Genomic DNA, 25096 nt, shown 5'->3' with positions numbered 1-25096 from the left:
GATGGGAAAGATAGGCAGAGGGAATGCCAAAGAAAACAGCTGAATGCTGTGGTCCACATTTGGAAGATGATGACAGAGAGGGTAGACAAGTCTCCCAGGAGTGGAGATAAGAGAAGGAAAAGCAAGAGAATTTATCTTATAAGTGGCTCTTAACCAGGAAAGTTTAATTGAATCCCATAGTTATGTTTTCAAAAGTGCAATGACCCCTTATTCAGAATATCCTATATATCCATATCTTCTCCGCTTGTCTATCCATGTTGGTATGTAACGCCACTGGTTTCTGTTGCAGTATGTGCAATGTTCATCTCCAATTTATTTAAGAGTTCTTCAAAATCTGAATTTGTTAGTTTGGAATGGTAACTTAATTTTGAATTCTTCTTCTAAATCCTTCCAGGTCAGCAATATTTAAACACTGGTCCAGGGTTTACTATCTAATCCAATTTCAGTGCATATGGGCTTCCCTCGACCCCCAGTTTCATAGACAGCTCTATATTTATACAGTACACTTTTTTGTCCTTGAATCGTATGTACTTAGGAAAAGTACATCAGCATCAAGGTTGTCAGGCTCATGCAATCACACAAATGCAAGAGATTTATTTAAACTGAAAGACAAATAGACTTCATCCTCATTGACATTAATGGCCTCCCACATCTTCATAAATCATAAAAGAACAAAATGGGTTAATCTGTGCAGAATGTTTGTACCTATGGTGTTCCACAGAGAGATCCACAGAGTACATTAAATGACACCCATTATTGGATGATATGTTAAGAGCAGTGGAAATATGGCTTGAGCAAGAGGCTTGGGAAAGAACAGAGCTCAAGCCTCCATGCCAAAATATAGCATATCCTGAGATGTTCTGTAGTCCTGACATTGCATTCCAGTATTGTACACTGTAGAATGTATATCTTAATTAACAGTTGCAAGTTTTTAAACCTGTATATCACCCGCGCTCCCACCGATAAGTGTTCTGAGCAAAATAATCTAGGCTGAAGGCTATCTTGCTGTATTTGCAGTTTGAAGAGCAAAAAAGGTGACAATAGACTATGCTAATCAGATAAGTAAATTAAATAGGTGTTCCCACACTTGACACCAAAAGCACTTTTTCATTTCCCTTGTCTGTAATTGGAGTGTAAAACTCAGCTGGAACATACAGGCAATCAATTTACTCCCTACCCTAAAACAGCATCGCACGACGACTATCAAAGATGCTTGAGGACCAAAGAATGATGTGACAGGAGGCTCCACTTTTTTGTGCGTCTTTTGCTTTCAGGTTGGATTTGTTGAATTTGAAAAAATACATTTCCCCAAAAATATTTTTGGAAAAGCTAAGAAGATATGAATATGTATATTGAAAGGTTTATCGAAAGAGTCCTATTATTATGTATTGCAGAGCTTTTTTTGAGCAGGAACGCACAGGAATGCAGTTCCAGGCACCAGATGCTACGCTGCAAATTTGGGGCCTCTACCTCAAAAAACAGCCCCTCCGCAGAGCCCCAGATACTCACGGATCCATTCTCCATTATTTCCTATGGGAATACATCTCCATAGGGAATAATAAAGTTCCCAGCAGATATTTCCCTCCCCTCCCCCCGTTTTCTGATGACCCTGAAGCGGGTGGAGGGCCTCTAAACCGGGGGATCCCCTGCCCCCACCTGGGGATTGGCAACCTTAGGATGTGGCCAATATGCAAATGACTTCCTGGTGGGCTTTTTCTACAAAAAAATCTCTGATGTATTGTAATAACATATCTACATCTTGATATGTTATTCTGGTATATAATTATTTGTTCTTTCATTTTGTGCGTTGATATAATAATAGTAATAAGTATGTAGAAATCCACTGTTTTTATTGGGTCTGCATCTTCATTACATACTTAAAATATCACATCCAAAATTAGTCCAGGAATCAAAATATCAATATGATTGTACTTTCATGATGAAAGAAATCTTGAAAAGTTTCACAGCTCTCCAGAAGGCAGGAACAGTATAGGTTTGTGATCCCATCCCCCAAAATGACACTGTGTGCATGAAAAGTGTGCAATGTCCTGGCTTCGGGAGACACAATTATTAGCACCTTTGGACATGGTGCAGAGCAAGGATGATTCAGCAGTACCCCCAGGCACCCTTTTAGTGATGCAAAGATAGCTGAAAGGATGACTCAGCTACTCCATAAAGAACTGCAAGTGAAATGGAGGCTCTTCTGTTCTAGTACTCAATGCTCTCTCTCTTTTTGCAACTTCATTCTCCTTCCCTGCCTTAATTGCTTTAAACATAGATCCTCTATCATCACAAGGGACACAAAAGGTCAAGATGCCCCTTGTCCAATTATTTGCCCTTCCCTGCAGAATGGACATTTTAAGATGGCAATGTTCTGGTTTGTATGTTTCTTACATTGACTCATGAGATATTTATATAGTTTTCCACCTCCAGTGTGTTTAACTATTATAACTTACCTAGGGATTATACAAAGACAGGAAAACTGTCCCAGGAAAAGTTGGTTTGGCCACAGAATGTATCCTCACCGCTTCTCTAAATGTCTTGGAAATAATAACAGGAGGATGCGGTTGGTGAAGTGGGACACCCCAGTTCAGCCTGAAGGTCTTGTAGGAGATTTGTTTTTAAGTGAAAGGCTTGGTTTTTTGTTTTGTTTTTTAAAAGTGAAGTCAAGAGTAGGTCATGATAGCACTTGGAAAGCCTAAAAGCAAATGCTTCTCTACCCATCACAATGGCCTAAGGTCTCCAGAGCTAATAAAGTGAAAGGGCTGAGTGAGCTGCTGGGAGAAATTGATTTCAAACAGCAAGCAATGTCAGCCTAAGAAGCCTGGCAACTTTTTGCAGTCAAAATTAAGCTGTCATACAGGTGCAGGAAAGAGAAACGAGAAAAACTAAGCATCTGTGGCTTGCCATATTTTAATTAACAGTTTATCCATTGAACTTATTTACAAAACTTGTGCAAAGGGCCACCAAGGTGGCTAACATAATCAAAAAAGATACATAATAAAAACACATCTTAAAAAACATTAAAAACTAAAACACATCATGAAAAGAATTAAAATCTAGCTAAAACACACATGCAAAAACAAAAATAACAAAACACTTCACTGGAAACAGGGTTCAGTTAATACGGGGGTGGGATTTAAATCTTCTAAACCAACTCAGAAATTTAAACACTCAGTAAAACACATCCCTGTGAATGACAGAAACCAAAGCTACAGTATGCTGTGCTAAAATAAGCCTCTCATTGCCCTATTCAAGCTCAATATATTTTGGCTAGACACAGGACTACAGTGAACCTGATGCTGGTAAACACTTCTGTTTGGCAGCCTAACTTCCAGTGGTAATCTGTCTAAATGCATATTTCTGAGGCATCTGTGGAGCTAAGATTAATTAAACTGAAAACATGGAAAGTGAAGTTACACTGTCAGTCATGGAGTCTAAAATACAAAATAGGGCCAAACATAAGAGTTTCAAAGAAATTATTTGGGGAGAAAGAGAGAAAAACAGAAGTCCACCAAATAAAACTTTGGGTCACAGAGGACAAACTTTGGATGAGATGCTTATTAGCATAGCTAAATACCTTGATGAAATATCTGCCTATACGTATTTTTGGTGAGAGGGGAAGAAATAATTTCCTCCCAGAAACTGCCAATGGAATTTACCTTGTGGAGGCAATAATTAGTTTAAACCAGCATATATTAAAAATAAAGGGTCTGATCCTGCCTTGGCTAACATTTCTGCTGAAGGAAAGTGGGTACAGATGGACATGAACCTAAAACTCCAGTTCAGGGTGGCCCCCTACCCAATCAGCTGATCCAGTGAGTTCAGTTTCCCCCTTTTCCAGGCTTCAGCTTGTTGCAGCCTGGAGAAAGGGGGAATCACCTGGGATGGCTACCAGCCATTTAACCTATTTTCTTGTCCATGCTTTGAAGTGTGTGTCAGGGAGCAAAAATAATGGGTTAAATGGCTCATAGCCATTTAAATCTAACAGCAGGGTGGTTGCACTAGGCTTGCCAAACCCCAGGTCCCAGCAGGGGTTCTTCCACTTTCCCAGGCTCCTTCCCGCCCTCAGTCAGCTGGCTGGCGGGGGAAGCCCCGCCCCCAGAGGACCGTGTGCCTTTCCACCTCCAGAGGCTTCAGTCTCCGATTGAAAGGCTTCCTCTTGGGATGGTGTGTTTGTGTTACTTTGAAGAAGCTGGCAGCAATTTGTGAGTAGAGAGGCCAAATCCTCACTTCAGAGTCACCAGAAATGGGGGCGGGGAGGGAAACGTCTGCTGAGCACTTCATTATTCCCTATGTGGAGATCGATTCTGATAGGATATAATGGGGAATTGATCTGGAGGTTTCAGGGGCTCTGGGGGAGCTGTTTTTTGAGGTAGAGGCACCAAATTTCAGTATAGTATTTAGTGCCTCTCCCCAAAGTACCCCCCAAGTTTCAAAACGATTGGACCAGGGGGTCCATTTCTATGAGCCCCAAAAGGTGCCCCTATCCTTCATTATTTCCTACGGAAGGAAGACATTTAAAAAGGTGTACTGTCCCTTTAAATGTGATGTCCAGAACTCCCTTGGAGTTCAATTATGCTTGTCACACCCTTGTTCCTGGCTCCACCCCAATGTCTCCTGGCACCACCCCCAAAGTCCCCAGATAGTTCTTGAATTGTACTTGGCAGCCCTACATGTGTGTGTGTTTGTGTGTGTGTGTGTTTGTATGAATCAGCTATAAGTCACTGACTGTTAATTTGACTTGAATCTAGTGAAAACACAATAAGAGCTTGAGAGAGATGACTAATCAAGTTAGGATGTTGGTGTTTGCAGGGTTGGGAGGGAGGGAATAAATGTAATAGGATTAAATGTGTGCAGAATCAGCCTCAGGCAACACTAAGTGAAAGGGGCAGACTCGAAGGTGGTGGTACACTAACAAAGAAGGCAAAAGAGAGGGGCAAGAAACAGCTTTCTGCCCCAGCTTTTTCACAGAACTCCAAGCCGGCAAAGGCAGTCTGGGGTGAAAGTGCCCTCTCATTCACAGGGTGATGAAACTATTCTGCACAGGCCATACTTAGCTTATAGGATAAAGCAGAAATGGAAATATCTGCTACTTTTAAGAAATGTAAAAAAAAAAAAAAGAGCATTCTACTAATGAGGAGATTTTGAAAGGTATCCTACCTTCACAGTCTACCAAACTGTGAAGCAGGTATCCAACGAATGATAAAATGTTCCCCTGGCTTGAACTGAATGATTCTAGTCTATAAATTACTAACAAAGCTGGAGAATTCTTGGGGGAAAATTGTATCCGAGATTTCTAAACCTTTTTATAATTTATCAGTCCTACCCACTAGCTCTCACCCCACCACCCTCCATCACGTTCGTTTAAAATAAGATGGTGTTGGATTCAGCTTTAACGTCTAGTTCTGGAAGACAGAAAACAATCATTAGAAAATTGGTGTGATTTTTACATGGTAGATGAGAACAAGCTGTTCAAACGACAAATACAAAAGATTAACATGGGGGGGACTCTCTGTGCTGATAGCTCAGTAGGAATTTAAATGAGAAAAAAAACTGAGGGTCAGGCCAAAGTGAAATAATATTTTCTGTGCACATGCAGGGCTAGTGCTCCTTATGAGTCCAAGAGATTGCATCACAGCTGGTTACATTAAACAGCACCCAAATCCAGTGAAGGGAAGGGGAACTACTATTGTTAAATGAAAGTCAGAGCATGCACAAGCACACACGCTTAGCACTTCCCACGTGGTGGCTTGACTGTCCCTCAGAGCAAGAGAAAGAGCTAGCGTGATATAGTGGTCAGAGTACTGGACCAGGACTGAGAATAATTAATTTCAGTCTCCACTAGGGATGTGCAAAAAAAAAAAAAAATCGGATTGACACAGATTCGGAAGTATACGGGGGGGGGGGGGGATTCGGAATCCCCGTATACTCCTGAATACCGCATTCGGAATAGCCACATATACGGTAGATGCACGGCTATTACCGAATATATGGCCCTATTATACCCTATGGGCCATTGAAATCAATGGCAAATAGGGTATATTTGAAGCCGCATGGAGGGGAGGGGGTTTGAGATAGAGCCCCCAAATTTGCAGGGGACCTGCAGGGGACTCTCCCCTCCAACCCCCCCAAGTCCCAAAAACATTGGGCCAGGGGATCCCATTCCAGGGGCACCCAAAGAGGGTGCCCCTATTCCATCATTATCCCCTATGGGCCATTGAAATCAATGACAACATAGGGCATAATTAGAGGCTACTGGGGGGCAGGGGGTTTGAGGGAGAGCCCCCAAATTTGCAGGGGACCTGCAGGGGACTCTCCCCTCCAACCCCCCCAAGTCCCAAAAAGATTGGGCCAGGGGGTCTCTGTCTTTGGGCTCCCCAAAAGGCCCATTGCTAACAATGATGGGAAAAGCCCAATTAGCCACTTCCTCACTGTAATTGTCGTGGGAAAAGTGGCTCTGGGGAGCAGGGGGGTTTGAGGAGAGCCCCCCAAACTGCTGTGCAGCTTCAGGGCACTGTCCCACACAAAACCCACAATGCCAAAAAAAATTGGACCAGGGGGTCCAATTCCTGGGGCACCCAAAGCCAAACCTAACCACATTAGAGAATCTCTATAGGACCCAAATGCACTACATCCCTCTATCTACTCTAACCCTGCAGGGCAGGCCTGGAAGCAATATAAAACCCAGTTGCCAACGTCACTGCCACACAAAACACAATCTGCTCAAGGTCTGCTCTGCAGACCTGGCTGCAGCAAACCCAGATGCCAGCTCTCCAGCCCTGCCCCAAACAACACGGGGAGAGCTGGCCAACCACAAAAAACCTGCTGGTTCTGGGTCTCTCACCCAGGTGCCAGCTTTCCTGCCACAGAACACACAATCTACAGATGCCAGCTCTCCAGCCCTGCCCCAAACAACATGGGGAGAGCTGGCCAACCACAAAAAACCTGCTGGTTCTGGGTCTCTCACCCAGGTGCCAGCTTCCCTGCCACAGAACACATAATCTACTCTATAAAAACAAGAAAGTGACCCAGCCCACACACACCCTCACCAACCCCCACACCAACCAGAGGCAATTAAAACAAAACAAAACAAAACCAGCAGAATTACAAAAGGCCAAGTGTTAAAAAAGTGGCCTTTTCACCAACAAGAAAGCTCAGGCCAAATAAGTCAACAACACCCCCCCCCCCCTAAAACCAGAACCAGGAAAAAGGGGACAAAAGTGGCCTTTTAAACAATGGAAATTAGGCCAAACAGCACCCCCCCCCTCCGCAAGAACCAAAGAAAAGAGTAACAGTAGCAGCACAACACAGCAGCAACAAATCAAACACTGAATACTTTTAAAACAGTAAAAATTAACTTTTAACAATACAGGAACTTTGCCACCCCTTCCCCCCCAAAAAAACCCTTCACCCTAACTCCAAGAAATCCAAGCCACCCAAATCAGGAGAAGTAAAAGGACACTGCACTTTTAAAAGTCCTCTCACTAAATTAAGATATGGGCAAATTGGCAACCCCCCCCCACCCCAGGCCCCCTCCCCAAGCAGAAACCCCCAAATAAGCTACCCCCCCACCACCACCACCACCCAAATCTGGTTAAGTAAAGGGACTCTAAGTCTTAAAAAAAGTCCTTTTACCAACAATAAATAAAAACAAGAACCCCAAGAGTGTCTTACCTTGTCTTCTCTAGTCCAGGGAAGTCTGGTAACTTGGTAAGGCTGAGTGAGAGAGCTGCAGGCAGCAGCTTAAGACAAGGGGCAGCCAGCCCTTTGCACAATCTCTCACACCCAGCAGCAATGGAGGAGTTAATCCAGCCAGGAAGGAAGACTCCTTAAAAAGCCCTTCAAAGCATGCATTTGCAATGCATTTTGCAAATGCATGCTTTGGATTGGCTGCTGGGGCTCCTCTTCCCCCTCTCCCCCCTCCCTGATCCCAGGGAGAGGCGGGAAGAGGCCACTAAAGGCGCCAGAGTAGGCAAGCGGCTCCTTTGAAGCTGCAGAAGCTACTTTGCTGCCTTTTGAATTGACAGCCGCATACTTACGAATAGCTATTCGTAAGTATGCGGCGAGCCGTATTCGGCTGCCGTATAATGGGCGCCTATGGGGATCGGCTTCAGCCTATTCCGCCTATTCGGCCGAACCGAATGCACATCCCTAGTCTCCACTAGCCATGAAGTTTACTGGGTGACCTTAGATTAGTCACTCTGTCTCAGCCTAAAGTACCTCACAGGGATGTTGTGAGCACCCTGACCTGCTTAGAGGAAGAGCAGTATAAACGTGCACTAATGAATAAAAAAAAACTGATTTCACTGGAAAACAAATGTATTTACTGCTTGCTTTCTGAGCAGGCTAACACAATGAGCTTAGAATAGATACAGAAATTTTGTGTGGGTTGACCTTGTTTTGTTTGTTAAAAGGGGGCTTAGTGTGTTCTGTGCACTAAAAACGCTGTTGCTATTCTTCAATATCGTTACGAGGCATGGTTAAATTCATTATATTCAAATTACATTCAGTTACTTCAATGCTCAACACATTTCCTTTTTTACCTTTTTTTTTTTTTGGTCTCCCAGCCAAAGGCCTGAAATTGCCAGAGACTGTGCCTCTCACCTTTCCCTCCCACTTCTGAGGCAATTAAAATTCTCAGTTACAGACTGGATTGGGCAAAAAACAAAAACAAGCACTCAAGGCAGTGAGGTAAGGCTGGGAGTGGTGAGCATGGTTTGACTCTGCTTTTGCAAAAAGACAAAATACAGACCTTAGCTTTATACATGAACAGGCAAGCTCATGCATATTGAGATCACTGTACCACAGGAAGAAACCCAAAAGACCTCAGATCAGGATCTCAGATCCTGAATCTGTGGTTTTCCCTCAGTGTCAAATGAGAAGAAGAAGAAGAATTGCAGATTTATACCCCACCCATCTCACTGAATCAGAGACTCAGAGCGGCTTACAGTCTCCTTATCTTCTTCCCCCACAACAGACACCCTGTGAGGTGGGTGGTGCTGAAAGGGCTCTCACGGCAGCTGCCCTTTCAAGGACAACCTCTGCCAGAGCTATGGCTAATCCAAGGCCATTCCAGCAGGTGCAAGTGGAGGAGTGGGGAATCAAACCCGGTTCTCCCAGATAAGAGTCCGCACACTTAACCACTACACCGAACTGACTCTACACACACTTAACCACTACACCAATGGGGATACCATTGGCATTTTAAAGTCATTTTAAAAGGCTGTGAGGGCTTGCAGCACATGCACCACCCCTCCCCCATTCCAGCCCATGTAAAGGCATGGGCAGGGGACAAGAGCACTGTGTTTTTGACCAGGACCATGTGGCTTTTTAAATGACTTTGAAACGGTAGCAGCATCACCACTGATCTATCCCACATCTCCAGGTATTTTCCAACACAGACCTGGCAATGCTACAAATACCATCTGGCCCCTCCTGTTAGCATCTACTATAAGATCTTAAACCGTTGAGGACTGTGGATGACAACCCCTGCCTTGGTTTGGATGACAGTAGGGCATCTACCATCTGGAATTCCTTATAGGATTTAACCCTCTCCATTTTTTCAACTAAATAATACCGGGATGCCATGGAAATAGTCTTAAATAGTTTGAACACCATGGTTTTAGGGGTTAAATTTTTTTATAGTTTTTAAAGCCTGATTTTATTGTTTTATAACCAGTGCTGTAACCCACCCTGAGCCCATTCACGGGAAGGGCGGGATAGAAATTGAATCAAATAAATACATTTATACTGCCCCCTCCACACACAAATGGGTATTTGACTATTAACTGACACAATTATGTTCTGTTATTTCAGTTTGGCATTTTCTTTACAAGCCTGTTCATTAGAACCTTTTTATCCTCTTAGAAGTGGGAGAAATTGAATCTAAGATATAAAAGGTTTGCCCCAGCTGTTCCATTTGGGTCATGAGTGGGCTGGAATCTGACTGAAATCATGTTTAGAGTGTGATAGCAAAATTGTAATGGTGTGATTAGGGCAGACGCTATTAGACGTGCCTTTAATTCTCCACTGTCAATTCAAGTAGTAACTTTGGAATGTCATTACATTCCAGGCATATGCCACAACTAGCTAACTCTAAATGGCTTCAGTGGGACTTTGTCTAATCGAAGCCACTGCAGGTTGAAATAGCACCACAGGAGACTGTGCCAGCTCCACATCTCACAGAGATCAATTAAACTCTTTACCTGGACTTTAGTTTGCTTTGGATGAATTTTTTATTTCCCAGAGGACATGCCTGTACAGCTTTTGTATGTAGTTTGTTTCGTAATGAGGATATAAGGTGGTGGAGTCCTTGTTCCCTTCCTTTACAGTATAAGATACACAGTGAATGAAGAGTAGTCTCCACTGCCAGGTCCTCCACTGATATCCTTTTTTATCAAGCCAATCTCATACAAAGGCCAGGCAGGAGAGATAAGAAGCTAATCCAAAGCAAACTGAAGTCCAAGGAAGAGTTCAATTGACCTCTGCAAAATGTATAGCGGGCAGAACTTCCTGTGGGGTTAACTCATCCTGCAGCAACAACTTCAGTTACAAAAAATTCCAGTAAAGCTATTTAGAGATGCTTGGTGCACACCAATTATTCTACAGGTTCCTAGTTGCTACACATTGGCCAGATGTTTTAAAAAGAGAAAGATAAGGAGTTCTGTTTTGTTTCAGAATGAAAGGTAATGTTACATGATTTATGAGCTCTAACAAAAGGGGGAATGGATCTCTGTTGGAAACAGGGTACCAAAGAGATAATCATGCAAATGTAGCAAATACTATAGCATCATTTCCCCCCCCCCAAAAAAAAATGGGTTATGCACCGGCACAAGGAAATTTTTACATGGATGTTTGTTTCTCATGTGTTCCATTAGCTGGAAATTCTATTTTTTTAAAAAAATACTGTATTAGAAAAAGAACTGGGAGATCTGTGAATCTCCCGAGTATTTTTACTGATAAATTGCAGGTGCTCAACCTTAGAGCCAGTTTGGTGTAGTGGCTAAGTGTGCAGACTCTTATCTGGGAAAACCAGGCTTGATTCCCCACTCCTCCACTTGCAGCTGCTGGAATGGCCTTGGATCAGTCATAGCTCTCATAGGAGTTGTCCTTGAAAGGGCAGCTGCTATAAGAACTCTCTTAGCCCCACCTACCTCACAGGTTGTCTGTTCTTCTCAACGTCCCTAGAACTTTTAATTTCCATTGGACTTCAAGCATGAGAAGGAAAGATACTTTACCAGAAGTCAGGGGAACTCAGACCAGACAGCACCTCAGTATATCATAATATATTCTGTTCAAGACATTTCAGAAATCTTTCTATTTTTATGATTCGTGGAATTTCATTTATCTGTTTGAACTAGAAAAAGGGTCTTGGTTTCCACTGGAATTACACTTGGGCTCTTCATGACATCACTCAGCATCACTGGATGATATCTACAAATCTTCTTCCAAGATGGCCACTTGCATTTGCTTCTTAGACAGATATGATTTGAACTTAATCTTTAATCTGAGTTATTTCGTACCAGTATTCATATTTGATCATGGAACTGAAATGAGAAATGTAGTACAATATTAATATTACATGGTTTCTTATGTTTTACTAAAATCTGTTACATATATACACAGACAATGAAAATTGTCCATTTTTTGGAGGACCATATTGTATGAAAAAAAACTTATGAATAGAAAAACCCCTCCTCTATTAATCAGCATATGATTAATTCAGAATTTCTAGGCTGCACATTTCCATTACAAAAAGCTTTATTATACTTGATTCTCTGTTGTTGGCAAGGTTGAAGTATGACTCAGGTCCAGGAAGGGTAACAATGCAAAAACTTCTAAATAATGCCATTAGTCTATCAGGGACACATCTAATTACAAAAATCTGAGCAACGGCCTAACAAAAATAAGTCGCTCATCTTCCTAGACTTTGCTAATAGTTGCTCTAAGTCACAAGATAATGTTTAAATGGCATTCATTTTTAGTTGGATATGAGAGAGAAAGGTGCAAAAACTCAGGCATTCCACATGCTATTATGCCTTTGTAACCTGCTGTTGTATCAATGGGAACAAATTGAAAAAGCTTTTCTTTGTTTCTCCAGTAGTAGTGGTAGTTGAAATAAATAGGCTGCATTTGAATAATACAACAGAGAAATGAAAACAAAGCTGTTCATGGACAAGAGCAACCTAATTATACAATTGCACTAACCAAATATTTTCCAATTCTTGTCAGAAACAAGAACCAGTGGATGGAGGTGGTTACTGAATTGTAAATTTCACCATGTGCATTAAAATTCAAGTGGCCCAGGGCTAGAAAGTATTTCTACTGTGCAAATTCTTTCTAGAGCAATCAAATAATAAAATGTGAGGAAATGGAAAAAGGCAAACAAGAATATTTTATCAGTATTAGGCCTGAAGTTTAGCAAATGCTGCTGGGGGATTACCTTAAAACCTAGGCTTTTATCACTGGCCAGTTTCAAGGAGCAACTTTACTAAGGCTGGATTCAGATGGGCAGCTTGTGGCAGTGGCCTCTCAGCTTTAAAAAAAGCTGGTAGTTTGAGATGCCCTGCCATGATTGTGCATGGTCAGTGCCAAGAGAAGCACAGGCTATGTGCACTTGAGAGGAGTGGTCAGGAGTAGTCGCACCACTCAAGCACTTGGGCAGCACTTGCAAGGCATGCCCTGGCCATGCAGATGGCCCAGAAATGCGCTTCAGCAGTTTGCCACTGGGAATTACCTGGGAAGTAGCTTTTTGTGGTGGAGCAGAGCCATGGGAAGATGATACGAGAAAAAGACCCCTAATTTCAGAACTTCGTAGTCACCCGTTTGGTTGCCAGGGTGCCTGGAGATTCAACTCACACACATCTGCCAGGAGAACATGGGTTTTGTCTACCAGAATGTAATGGACTTATGTGAGTACTAACAGCCACAATGTTGCAGCTAGGGTGGCCAGACCGTCCCGGTTGCCCGGGACTTTCCCGTTTTTGCCACCCGTTTCCCGCCTCCCGCCCTGGCTATACCGGGACCATTAAAACGTCCCGGTTTAGCCAGGTGGCCACGCGCGCGGGCGGGGAAGGCGGGGAGTAAGGGAGCCGGTGTCCCTGCGCATGCGCACGGGGGGGGGGTGGCGGGCTCTGCGCATGCGTAGGGCCCGCCACACCGTCGTGAGCACGTGCAGGGACGCTGGCTCCCTTACTCCCCGCCAGCAGCACTGCATGAGCCACCGCTGCGCGCCTCCCGCCCGCCCGCCGGAAGGGAGGCCATCCACTAAAGAAGGTAAGCCTTCCTTCCTCCCTTCTCTCCCTCGCCCAGGACGCTGCCCGCCCCGCCCGCGCTCACCTGCTCGGAGGCCTGGGCTTCCCAGCCGCGCCGCCATCTTCCTGAGCTCATCGGGGCCCGCGGCTTCCTAGCCGCGGGCTCCGATGAGCCCCCCCCCCCATCCACGGCTTTTCCTCCTCCCCGCCCGCCCGCCGCCATCTTCCTGAGCTCATCGGGGCCCGTGGCTTCCCAGCCGCGGGCTCCGATGAGCTCCCCCGCCCCGATCCACCGCTTTCCCCCCTCCCCGCCCGCCCGCCGCCATCTTCCTGAGCTCATCGGGGCCCGCGGCTTCCCAGCCGCGGGCTCCGATGAGCTCCCCCGCCCCGATCCACCGCTTTTCCTCCTCCCCGCCCGCCCGCCGCCATCTTCCTGAGCTCATCGGGGCCCGCGGCTTCCCAGCCGCGGGCTCCGATGAGCTCCCCCGCCCCGATCCACCGCTTTTCCTCCTCCCCGCCCGCCCGCCGCCATCTTCCTGAGCTCATCGGGGGCCGCGGCTTCCCAGCCGCGGGCTCCGATGAGCTCCCCCGCCCCGATCCACCGCTTTTCCTCCTCCCCGCCCGCCCGCCGCCATCTTCCTGAGCTCATCGGGGCCCGCGGCTTCCCAGCCGCGGGCTCCGATGAGCTCCCCCGCCCCGATCCACCGCTTTCCCCCCTCCCCGCCCGGCCCCCGTCACCTTCCTCAGCTCATCGGGGCCCGCGGCTTCCCAGCCGCGGGCTCCGATGAGCTCCCCCGCCCCGATCCACCGCTTTTCCTCCTCCCCGCCCGCCGCCATCTTCCTGAGCTCATCGGGGCCCGCGGCTTCCCAGCCGCGGGCTCCGATGAGCTCCCCCGCCCCGATCCACCGCTTTCCCCCCTCCCCGCCCGGCCCCCGTCACCTTCCTCAGCTCATCGGGGCCCGCGGCTTCCCAGCCGCGGGCTCCGATGAGCTCCCCCGCCCCGATCCACCGCTTTCCCCCCTCCCCGCCCGGCCCCCGTCACCTTCCTCAGCTCATCGGGGCCCGCGGCTTCCCAGCCGCGGGCTCCGATGAGCCCCCCCGCCCCGATCCACCGCTTTCCCCCCTCCCCGCCCGGCCCCCGTCACCTTCCTCAGCTCATCGGGGCCCGCGGCTTCCCAGCCGCGGGCTCCGATGAGCCCCCCCGCCCCGATCCACCGCTTTCCCCCCTCCCCGCCCGGCCCCCGTCACCTTCCTCAGCTCATCGGGGCCCGCGGCTTCCCAGCCGCGGGCTCCGATGAGCCCCCCCGCCCCGATCCACCGCTTTCCCCCCTCCCCGCCCGGCCCCCGTCACCTTCCTCAGCTCATCGGGGCCCGCGGCTTCCCAGCCGCGGGCTCCGATGAGCCCCCCCGCCCCGATCCACCGCTTTCCCCCCTCCCCGCCCGGCCCCCGTCACCTTCCTCAGCTCATCGGGGCCCGCGGCTTCCCAGCCGCGGGCTCCGATGAGCTCCCCCGCCCCGATCCACCGCTTTCCCCCCTCCCCGCCCGGCCCCCGTCACCTTCCTCAGCTCATCGGGGCCCGCGGCTTCCCAGCCGCGGGCTCCGATGAGCTCCCCCGCCCCGATCCACCGCTTTCCCCCCTCCCCGCCCGGCCCCCGTCACCTTCCTCAGCTCATCGGGGCCCGCGGCTTCCCAGCCGCGGGCTCCGATGAGCCCCCCCGCCCCGATCCACCGCTTTCCCCCCTCCCCGCCCGGCCCCCGTCACCTTCCTCAGCTCATCGGGGCCCGCGGCTTCCCAGCCGCGGGCTCCGATGAGCCCCCCCCCCATCCACGGCTTTTCCCCCTCCCCGCCCGGCCCCCGTCACCTGCTCGGCGGCTGGGCCCTCCGGCCCAGGCGCCGAGCAATCCCCGGAGTCCGGACTTGCCTGGCTGTGCCGCTGCCCTCCAGCGACCAGCGCGGGCCTCGCCGCCGCCGCCGCCGGACTCGTCGCCGCCCTGGAAGAAGGTAAGGGGGCCGAAAGCGGGGGGGGGGCCGCCTTCCTTTCTTCCCTCCCTCCTCCCTTCCTTCCCTCCTTCCTTCCTTCCCTCCTTTCTTCCCTCCCTCCTCCCTTCCTTCCCTTCTTCCCTCCTTCCTTCCTTCCTTCCCTCCTTTCTTCCCTCCCTCCTTCCCTCCTTCCCTCCTTCCTTCCTTCCTTCCTTCCTTCCTTCCTTCCTTCCTTCCTTCCTTCCTTCCTTCCTTCCCTCCTTCCCTCCTTCCCTCCTTCCCTCCTTCCTTCCTTCCTTCCTTCCTCCCTCCCTTCCTCCTCCCTTCCTCCTCCCTTCCTTCCCTTCCTTCCTTCCTTCCTTCCTTCCTTCCTTCCTTCCTTCCTTCCTTCCTTCCTTCCTTCCTTCCTTCCTTCCTTCCTTCCTTCCTCCCTTCCCTTCCTCCCTTCCCTTCCCTTCCCTCCTTATGTTCTTATGTGGCACAGAGTGTTGGACTGGAGGGGCCACTGGCCTGATCCAACAGGGCTTCTCTTATGTTCTTATGTGGCGCAGAGTGTTGGACTGGATGGGCCACTGGCCTGATCCAACAGGGCTTCTCTTATGTTCTTATGTGGCACAGAGTGTTGGACTGGAGGGGCCACTGGCCTGATCCAACAGGGCTTCTCTCATGTTCTTATGTGGCGCAGAGTGTTGGACTGGATGGGCCACTGGCCTGATCCAACAGGGCTTCTCTTATGTTCTTATGTGGCGCAGAGTGTTGGACTGGAGGGGCCACTGGCCTGATGCAACAGGGCTTCTCTTATGTTCTTATGTGGCGCAGAGTGTTGGACTGGAGGGGCCACTGGCCTGATGCAACAGGGCTTCTCTCATGTTCTTATGTGGCACAGAGTGTTGGACTGGATGGGCCACTGGCCTGATCCAACAGGGCTTCTCTTATGTTCTTATGTGGCGCAGAGTGTTGGACTGGAGGGGCCACTGGCCTGATGCAACAGGGCTTCTCTTATGTTCTTATGTGGCGCAGAGTGTTGGACTGGAGGGGCCACTGGCCTGATGCAACAGGGCTTCTCTTATGTTCTTATGTGGCGCAGAGTGTTGGACTGGAGGGGCCACTGGCCTGATGCAACAGGGCTTCTCTTATGTTCTTATGTGGCGCAGAGTGTTGGACTGGAGGGGCCACTGGCCTGATCCAACAGGGCTTCTCTTATGTTCTTATGTGGCGCAGAGTGTTGGACTGGATGGGCCACTGGCCTGATGCAACAGGGCTTCTCTTATGTTCTTATGTTCTAATGTTTTACCATCTTGTTATAATTCGTAAATTTTAACTTGTAATTTATCTTAAATTGGATTTTATATGCAACACTGTGGAAAGACTGTGGTAAAATTGATTGGATCTAACCCTGAAACTACACTATAGAAACAAATCAGTTAATGTTCCCAATTCTCAGGGAATCCTGGATGTTTTATTTCTGTGAGGGCAGCAAGAGATATCTAGCATACTCAGTATCATTGCTAAATTACATTTCCCAAGAGGGAAGCCATGAGAATTAAACTGGTATCAGAGTATAGATCTGTAGTGCAGATAGAACTAAACAAAAACAGATTCCACTCTACCCAAGGTGATCAAAGACTAAGGTAAGGCACTTCTTCCCTTGTATTTGTGTGTGTGTGTGTTCCTCTGTATATCCAGCCTAGAAATGGTAGATTGGGTATTTGGGGATTGGAATTGGGGGGTTACCTGCAGTTTTACTGCTGTGTCGGGTTGATTAAGTGCAATCCTAAGAACCATTTCCTGCAAGTAAGCTCCACTGAATTGACCTAAGAATTCTGGGTAGAATTGCTTGGTGAATGCATATTATGTATGCACACCTCACTTGCCCAAGCAATTCCAGGGACTAGCGCTTACTTACCCAGGTTGGTTTGGAAGGCAGAGCCCTGGAGACTTGTGTCATCTTCGTAGTCTTTGTTTTATTGACATGTATGCAGGTTCAAAAGGATCCCAAGAGGCAGCAAATCCTGGGCCCAGCAATCTGCTACCTCATATGGCATCCCAGACTGGGGTGGGGGGGCAGACTAAAACGGTATGTTGGTTCAAAATAGGAGAGGGAGTTAAAGAGCTGTAACAGATTAAAAGCATACATTCCGCTTGGCTTGAGCGTGGACTTTAATCTGGGAGAACCAGGTTTGATTCCCACCTCTTCCACATGCAGCTGCTGTTGTGCCCTTGGATCAGTTACAGTTCTCTCAGAGTTGTTCTCTCAAGAGCAGTTCTTGAAAGAGCTCTCTCAGCCCCACTAACCTCGCAGAGTTTCTGTTGTGGGGAGGAAAAGGAAAGGAGCTTGTAAGCCACTCTGAGACCGCAAGTGAAGGGTGGGGTATAAATCCCATCACCATCATCATCACAATCATTATTATTATTACCAGTCAAAATATCACAAAATAATGAGTGCAAGCTTTCAGCGTCTCCAGAATTCTTCCTTGAGATGAATATTAAGTATGAAAAAAGGGGAGGGAGAAAAAAAGACTAGTGAGGAAATGCAGTTTTCTTTCAAGTGATTTAAGAGCCTGACATTTCAGAATTGCCTGTATTTCTAGCAACTTTGTGGATAAGTCACGAGGAGAGACAGTATGATATAGTGGTTAGAGTGTCATAGGGTTGCTAACCTCCAGATGGGACCTGGAGATCTTCTGCTATTATAATTGATCTCCAGTTGACCAAGATCAGTGCCCCTGGCAAATATGGCTGCTTGGGAAGGTAGATTCTTTTGGTATAGTTAAAATGGTCATTAGGACATGGAACCTGTTGTTAATTTATTTGAATCCCACCACTGGCCTCAGTATGTCTTAATCGGTGGTGACCCAGGGCAAAGCCAGCTATTTCTTCCTCAAACTGACCTCAGTTAACATACCCAGTCAGAATTTTGAATACAAATCAATCTGTCTGCTGGTCTCTAAAACTGTGGTATATTTTGACCTCAGGCAGCCATGAACTCTTGGCAAACCCTGCATGCCTGTTGTTTTTTTAAATTTATTTAGCTGAAATACCTTCATAAAACAAATTGGCCACCGAGTGCCTGTGATATTATGGTTGTTCTTGTAGTCATGCCAGCTGGGCTGTCATCTGTTTATAATGTGTTAGATGGGTTCCTGGGGTAGGGGTGGGGTGGGGTGAATAAGAGACCATCCATTCACATTCCTTTAAGTCTATTGCTCCCAAGTTGTTGGAGGCTAAAAAGGCAATTCTGCATGTAGGACTGATGTGATCTCAGTTCCAGAGGGGATGAAATCATGACTGCATCTTCTGCTTGTGTAGGTCAACTAATGACTTCTTGGGAAAGCAGTAAAGTTTGCCCAAATATATCTATATGACCTCTTTGGCTAAGGGACGAGCTGGCAACTCAGCTCTGAAATCTGTTTTCATTAGTCCACTGGTTCTGCATTAATGACTATCAGCGCACTCGTTACAAGGATTGATGGTTGCTTAAAAAATCCTCATCCCCTCCCTCTTGCTCTATCACTTTCTCTTCCTCATGTTCATGTCTTGCGGCTCTCAAACATCTGACATTTCTTCTATGTGACAAGCAAATTTGGCCACCCCTGTTATAGAGCCTACTTCTAGTTAATGCCCCATCTTTCAAAAAAACATTTTGAATCATTCTACATAGACATAAAGCAACTGCAAATGCTTTACATAAGAAGCATATAATAATCTTTAATACAAGCAGCAACATAAAGAAATATGTGACAGTGCCATCCATGCAGGCATCTTTTAAAGTGAAGTGGCCCTGGGATGATTGTGGCTGAACGTTAGTCTTCAAGCTTTGTATTTGAATGAAGGATGTTTCACTGATATTTCTTTATGAGGATGGGTTGGGGAAATTGTGGAAGAGTGTGGGGATTAGCAGAAACAGCAGAATATGAAGAAAGCAATATTCCTAATGGCCTTCAGTTAGGACCCACAGCAGGTTTACCTCTGGTTGTGCAAAACACGTACATACTGTGCTTTTTTGTGGTAGAACTACTAGTTTTGTCACAAGTACATGCATTGCGAAACAAGGAGGATCAATATACTTTGTGCTGCTTTTTATATTTGTAATTTTATACTTAATGGGTTTTCGATTCTGAATTGTACAAATGTTAGGCAGATAGCAATTTACCGTTTCCCCCTGCTACAAAAACCAGTGTGGGGGGGGGGACAGGGAGTTGGGGGAGTGCAAACATGTGCACCAGTGTACAATGTCGCTTCCTCTGAAAAAGGGAAGTTATATCATGACATCAGTATGACAAACAGTATGTTATATCCTAAGTCTTTGACAAACAAACATGCACCAGTTTTTCTTTAGCAACAACATCTTTTATTTGGCTTTGTTTCTTGCAGCACTGTGGAATCGCCCCCTGCCATTGACTGTGCACTTCTGGCTCTTTCTGTGTTATCCAAAGCTCATGAGATAGGGTTGCCAATCCCCAGGTGGGGGCAGGGGATCCCCCGTTTTGGAGGCCCTCTCCCCCGCTTCAGGGTCATCAGAAAGCGGGGGAGGCAAAGGTCTGCTGGGCTCCCCATTATTCCCTATGGTGACCGATTCCTATACGCTATAATGAAGAGCTGATATGCAGGTCTCTGGGGAGGGCGCCTGTTTTTTGAGGTAGAGGAGGTCTAATTCTATGCACCCCAAAAGGAGGTGTCCCTATCCTTCATTATTTCCAGTGGAGGGATGGCCTAACCGGGACTCGATCTGCTTTGCTTGCCCATTGCAGAGAGAGAGAGAGAGAGAGAGAAGAAGAAGAGAGAGGGGAGAAGAGAGAGGGGAGAAGAAGAGAAAAGGATTCCCCTACAGACTACAGTAAGTGGCCTTCCCCCCTTCCCCCCATTTGCCGAGGTGCAGTGGCATCTGACCTGACCCTGAATCCCAGGCCTGCTTCCACGCGCCGGCAGCAGCACCAGGTTCCGTGCGAACGTGTGAACGGGGCTCCCATTGGGCAGCCGCCCCCCCCCTTCACCTCTTCCATTGCACAAACACTGCCATTACACGTGTGTGTATGCCTATTGCATCAATACCCTTCATTGCAGTCTTGCATGCCCTAGTAACACATAGGCCAAGTAGGCACCGTCCTATGGGCCCCCACGCCTTTAGATGCCCCAGGCTGCCTCACCCCCCATTCCCCCCCCCCCGCTTGCTGCCCTCCCAGCCTCCATGCATTAGGACTGGAGATAATTTGCGAGAGGAGACCCCAAGATTTCAGTTGCCTATGGGCCTCTACGGGTTTAATCCTGCCCCCCGCTGAACAAGCCCTCTCTCCCCAGCTTGGAGTCCAAGGCCCACGTCCTCCAGAAGTGGCGAGGACTTAATCACGATTCTTCTGCCCTCTTCATCTAGGCCCTTACAGCAGACCATGGCTTCAACATCAGGTGCTGGGGGTGGCAAAGGTCACCAGCCCCAGGAACCACCAAAAAAGAAGCCCAAGCGTTTGGTTGTGTTCAATCCTGAATGGAAAAACACCTACCCCTGGCTAAAAGAGACAAAGGACAAGAACAAAGCATTCTGCACGATGTGTTCTAAGGAGATAGGAATTGGTCACGGTGGAGTGAATGATGTGAAAGCTCATAAGGACACTGACTCTCACAGGAGTGCGGCAAGCCAAGCTGGAACTTCAAAATCCATCACAAGTTTTTTCGCCTACCAAAAAGACACCGCTGCTCAGGCCAGAATTTCGGCTGCTGAACTAGCCTTGGCATACCACAATAACAGGCATGCGTTATCATACCGGTCTCTTGATTGCGGTGTCAAATTGTGCAAAGCCGCATTTTCCGATTCCGAGACTGTGACCAAGATGACCCTTGGGAAAACAAAGGGCGCAGCTTTGATAAGCGATGTCTTGGCACCTTACTCTGTAGAACGGATTCTGTCAGATCTCGACACAGCACATTGTTTCTACAGCGTTTCCAGCGACGCATCAAATCATGGCAACAGGAAAATGTTCCCCCTATGCCTTAAATACTTCACTTTGAAGGACGGCATCTCAAATCGTCTTCTTGATTTCTATGAAGATGCCAATGAAACGGCTGAGAATGTCACACGAAGGATTTTGGATGTCTTGGCAAAATACCAGCTGGACTTAGCTCGTCTGTCTGCATACTCAGCAGACAGCGCGAATGTAAACTTTGGAAAATACCATTCTGTGTACACACTTCTGAGTAGAGGCCGTGAAGACATCGTGCCCGCCAGGTGCCCTGCACACATTGTGCACAATGCTGCCAAAAAAGCATGTGATTCGCTCACCTGCGACATCGAGTCTCTCATACTGAAGGCTTTTGGTCATTTTTCTGTTTCTGCCAAACGTTCAGAGGAACTTCAGGAGATGTTTGAGTTTATGGAGATGCAGGGCGATCGCCTGCTTCGACATGTACCCACAAGATGGCTATCTTTCTTGCCTGCCATAAACAAGATGTTGAAGTGTTGGCCAGCCGTTAAAGCGTACTTTCAAAAGCTGGGAGAGGACGACTGTCCTTCTATGATATGGCGCCACATTGAAGATGAGTCTGGAGAAAAGGACTACAGTACATCACAAACTTACATGATGTTTCTCCAGACCACTCTGACGCCTATTGAGGAGACTGTGCTGATTCTGGAGCGGGATGCACTGACAGCACCTGAATTGTTTGAGGCCATGCTCAGGTTGCTAAACAGCCTTAAGCAACGCAAAGCTGACTCCTTTTTTGGAACGGAGACAGATAAGGCGCTGCGCAAAATGCCACCTTCGAAGGCAAGGAAAGCGAAGCAGGACTTCCTCAAGTTCTTTGAAAAAACCATCACATATCTGGAAGCAAAGTTTGATTTCTCTGACAAAAATCACCTGTGTGCTTTGACACCATTTTCTCTTAAAAAAAGTGTGACTTATGACCACCTGTGGTGTGCTGCTGAGCAGCTGAAAATGGAGAAAATAATAAACATGGATCACCTATACAGTGAATACACCGATGCCAAGAGCCTGCTGGATGAGCAAGTGGCCTGTGTTGACCCAGAAATCACTGTGGATAAAAAGTGGGTGGCCATATTCTCTGAGATGGGAACTCGGTCTCAGAAGTGCGAAAACCTCTTACTTCTTGTAAGCAAGATCCTGAGTATCCCATGCTCAAACGCTTTTGCGGAGAGGGTATTCAGCCTCATGTCAGCTCACTGGACGGACACCAGGAATCGTTGTAACGTAGACCTGGTGAAAGCAGAGCTGCAAGTCAGATTGAATTTTAATATGGATTGTGATCAATTTTATCACTTTATTAAGGAGAAGAAAGATATCCTCAAGGCTTCAGGGAAATCAGAGAAGTATAAATTCTGTAAAAAAGCGAAAGACTGAAACCTGTGTCGCTCCTTCCAGACCACAGCCCTTCGTCCAACGTGGGAGTCGGGATGGCCCACACCTGCGGGCCCACCGCCTGGGCCCACAGCACGCAAGTCCCATCCTACCAGCCGTGTTCTTTGTCCAGGGAGAAGTCGAGGTCCAAGAAGCTCCACTGTGTGGGCGTATGTTAATGTAAGACCAGAATTTAATAGTAATTATAAAATGAATACAAAACAAAACTGGGGATTAGGGCTAATGGCGATACCCCCCCCAAAAAAAAAACGACACTAGGCAGCCACCTCCTGGGTGTGTTGGAAGAGCTGCCAAGATGCAAAGTAATTTTAAACTGCTGACAGTGTGTTTCTTTTTTTTCCAGATAAGCTCCATTCAGGAAACTAGCAACCACAGACAACAGTAGATCGCTTCCATCACACAACAGAAGGTAAGGAACACATTGGCTGTGACTTGACAGCTCGTTCCACCACTTTAATAATATGAAGAGAACTTGGTTTCCTTTCTCTTTTGCAATTTTTAGTATTTTAGTGACACCTGAACACCTTTTTCTTTTTCTGTGCTGCTTGGGGAGGACCTGCTTTTCTAGACCTGTATCCGCCTGCCTTCAGGCTGGGCTACGGGGCACAGACTGGCAGTGGTGGTTTTAGTTCTGATCTCAGTTTGATTGTAGATAAGGGTTGCTTTGTTGCTTTTACTGGGGTGATCAAGACCCTTTGATATTGTGGACAGTCTTGTTGAAATGTTTGTGAGCACAAGCAGGTATCAAGGATAGTGGATTGTTTTCCTGTGAATCTGACTCAAGAGGGGCCTTTTTTTTCTTTAGCAGGGAACATCGTGAAGTTTCTCTTCTTTTTTCAAGTTGTATATTTTGGGGGTGGTAATATTTGGGGAAAATGACATCACAGGAAGTGCTGTCAAAGGAAGTGATGTCACTTCCTGCTCCCGGCAGGTGGCGCGGGGAAATGATGTCACAGGAAGTGATGTCACGTCCTACTTCCGGCAGGTGGCGCAGGGGAAATGATGTCACAGGAAGTGATGTTACGTCCTGCTTCCGGCAGGTGGTGCGGGGGAAATGATGTCACAGGAAGTGATGTCACTTCCTGCTCCTGGCGGTGGCATGACGTCACCGGAAGTGACGTCACCGGAAGTGACGTCACTTCCTGTTTCCGACGGCGCGCGCGCGCTTCGCGCGCGCGCACACCTACCCCCCCCCCAAGGTGTCCCTGGCTGGCCTTCAGACATTATGGCCACCCTAGTTGCAGCAGCACTTGGCATCTCTGGAAGAGTGCTAACCAGGAGGACAGATGGGTTTCCAGCCGCTCCATGCGTCCACCATCTCGGCCGTTGCAGTGGAAGAAGTTGTGCCGCCAGGAACTGTCCAGGCAAGCAGATTCCAGCCTTGACAATAGAATCCATGTTGGGAGGCTAACATCACCAGCGACTATCTTCCTGCAGTGCCAGACTCCATGACAGCAAAGCGGGAGGCTCACGTACTCAACAGATGTCACCTCTGCATAAGGCAATCAAGCTTATCTTAGGCGCGGATCCTGTCAGACTGCCTAAAGTCTTTGTCCAACGGAACCCAAGATGAAGGATGGTGCCAGTCGAGGAATGAAGAAAAGGAAGAACATCTTCACTCAGAGCCAAGTGCCTTTGTATAGATCGGGTGTTACCTTAGGTAGCAATTTGGCCATCTATTGTCACCTTTTAGATAAGTTTTGATAGCCTTTTAATCACTTCCACCCCAATAATTTCACCCATTCTTTCCCTTAATGGTCATCCTGGAGCCTCCCCCTTTGGCCCATTGTTACCTGGAAGTCCAATCAGGAAACCAGGGCCAGGTCTGCTCATTGGCCAGGTATGGGCATCCAATCAGGTGCCCCCAATAAACTGGCTATTGGCTACTGCATAAGTCCAGCCCTTATGGTCATTGTGGAGCCTCCCCTTTTCCTGAGGTCATGTACCAGCTGACCACCTGTCATCCGCCCCTGTACCTCCTAAGGGCTCAAGGTAGTCCTTATAACCACAGTGCCAACTCCCCACAGGTGTGCATCTAGCAGTACCCCATTCCTGCTGTTTAGATACATCCTCAATTCTTGGCCAGTTGAGGGTCCCCTTCCCCATAGTCCTTGTTTGTCGCCATTGGAGCCTTTCTTGAAGACTACGATTGGTAATTATCACCCTATTTATCCATCCTTATGTTACCTCTATATATTTCTCTCTATTTTTATTAGGTCTGTATGTATGTTATATGAGTATTGTCTTGAATGTGAGTATTTTATATTTTTCTGTAATAAATTCATGATTGTTTTACTTAATTAGTGTCCTTGGTAAATTTAGCAATAATTTCTGGAAGTGGAATCCTGTATACATAGATTCTAGATCCTTTTTAAGCCAAAGATGCCCACCTGTCAATTCCCCAACCTCTTTTGAGGGCATTTTGGCTTACAATGAGGTGGGCGCGCTTGCAACTTGGGGCCCAGATGTTCACACCTTTTAAATCTAGGA

This window comes from Heteronotia binoei, chromosome 3 (assembly GCF_032191835.1).
Source record: "Heteronotia binoei isolate CCM8104 ecotype False Entrance Well chromosome 3, APGP_CSIRO_Hbin_v1, whole genome shotgun sequence".
Classification (NCBI taxonomy): domain Eukaryota; kingdom Metazoa; phylum Chordata; class Lepidosauria; order Squamata; family Gekkonidae; genus Heteronotia; species Heteronotia binoei.
Note: the sequence above shows the minus strand (reverse complement) of the source record.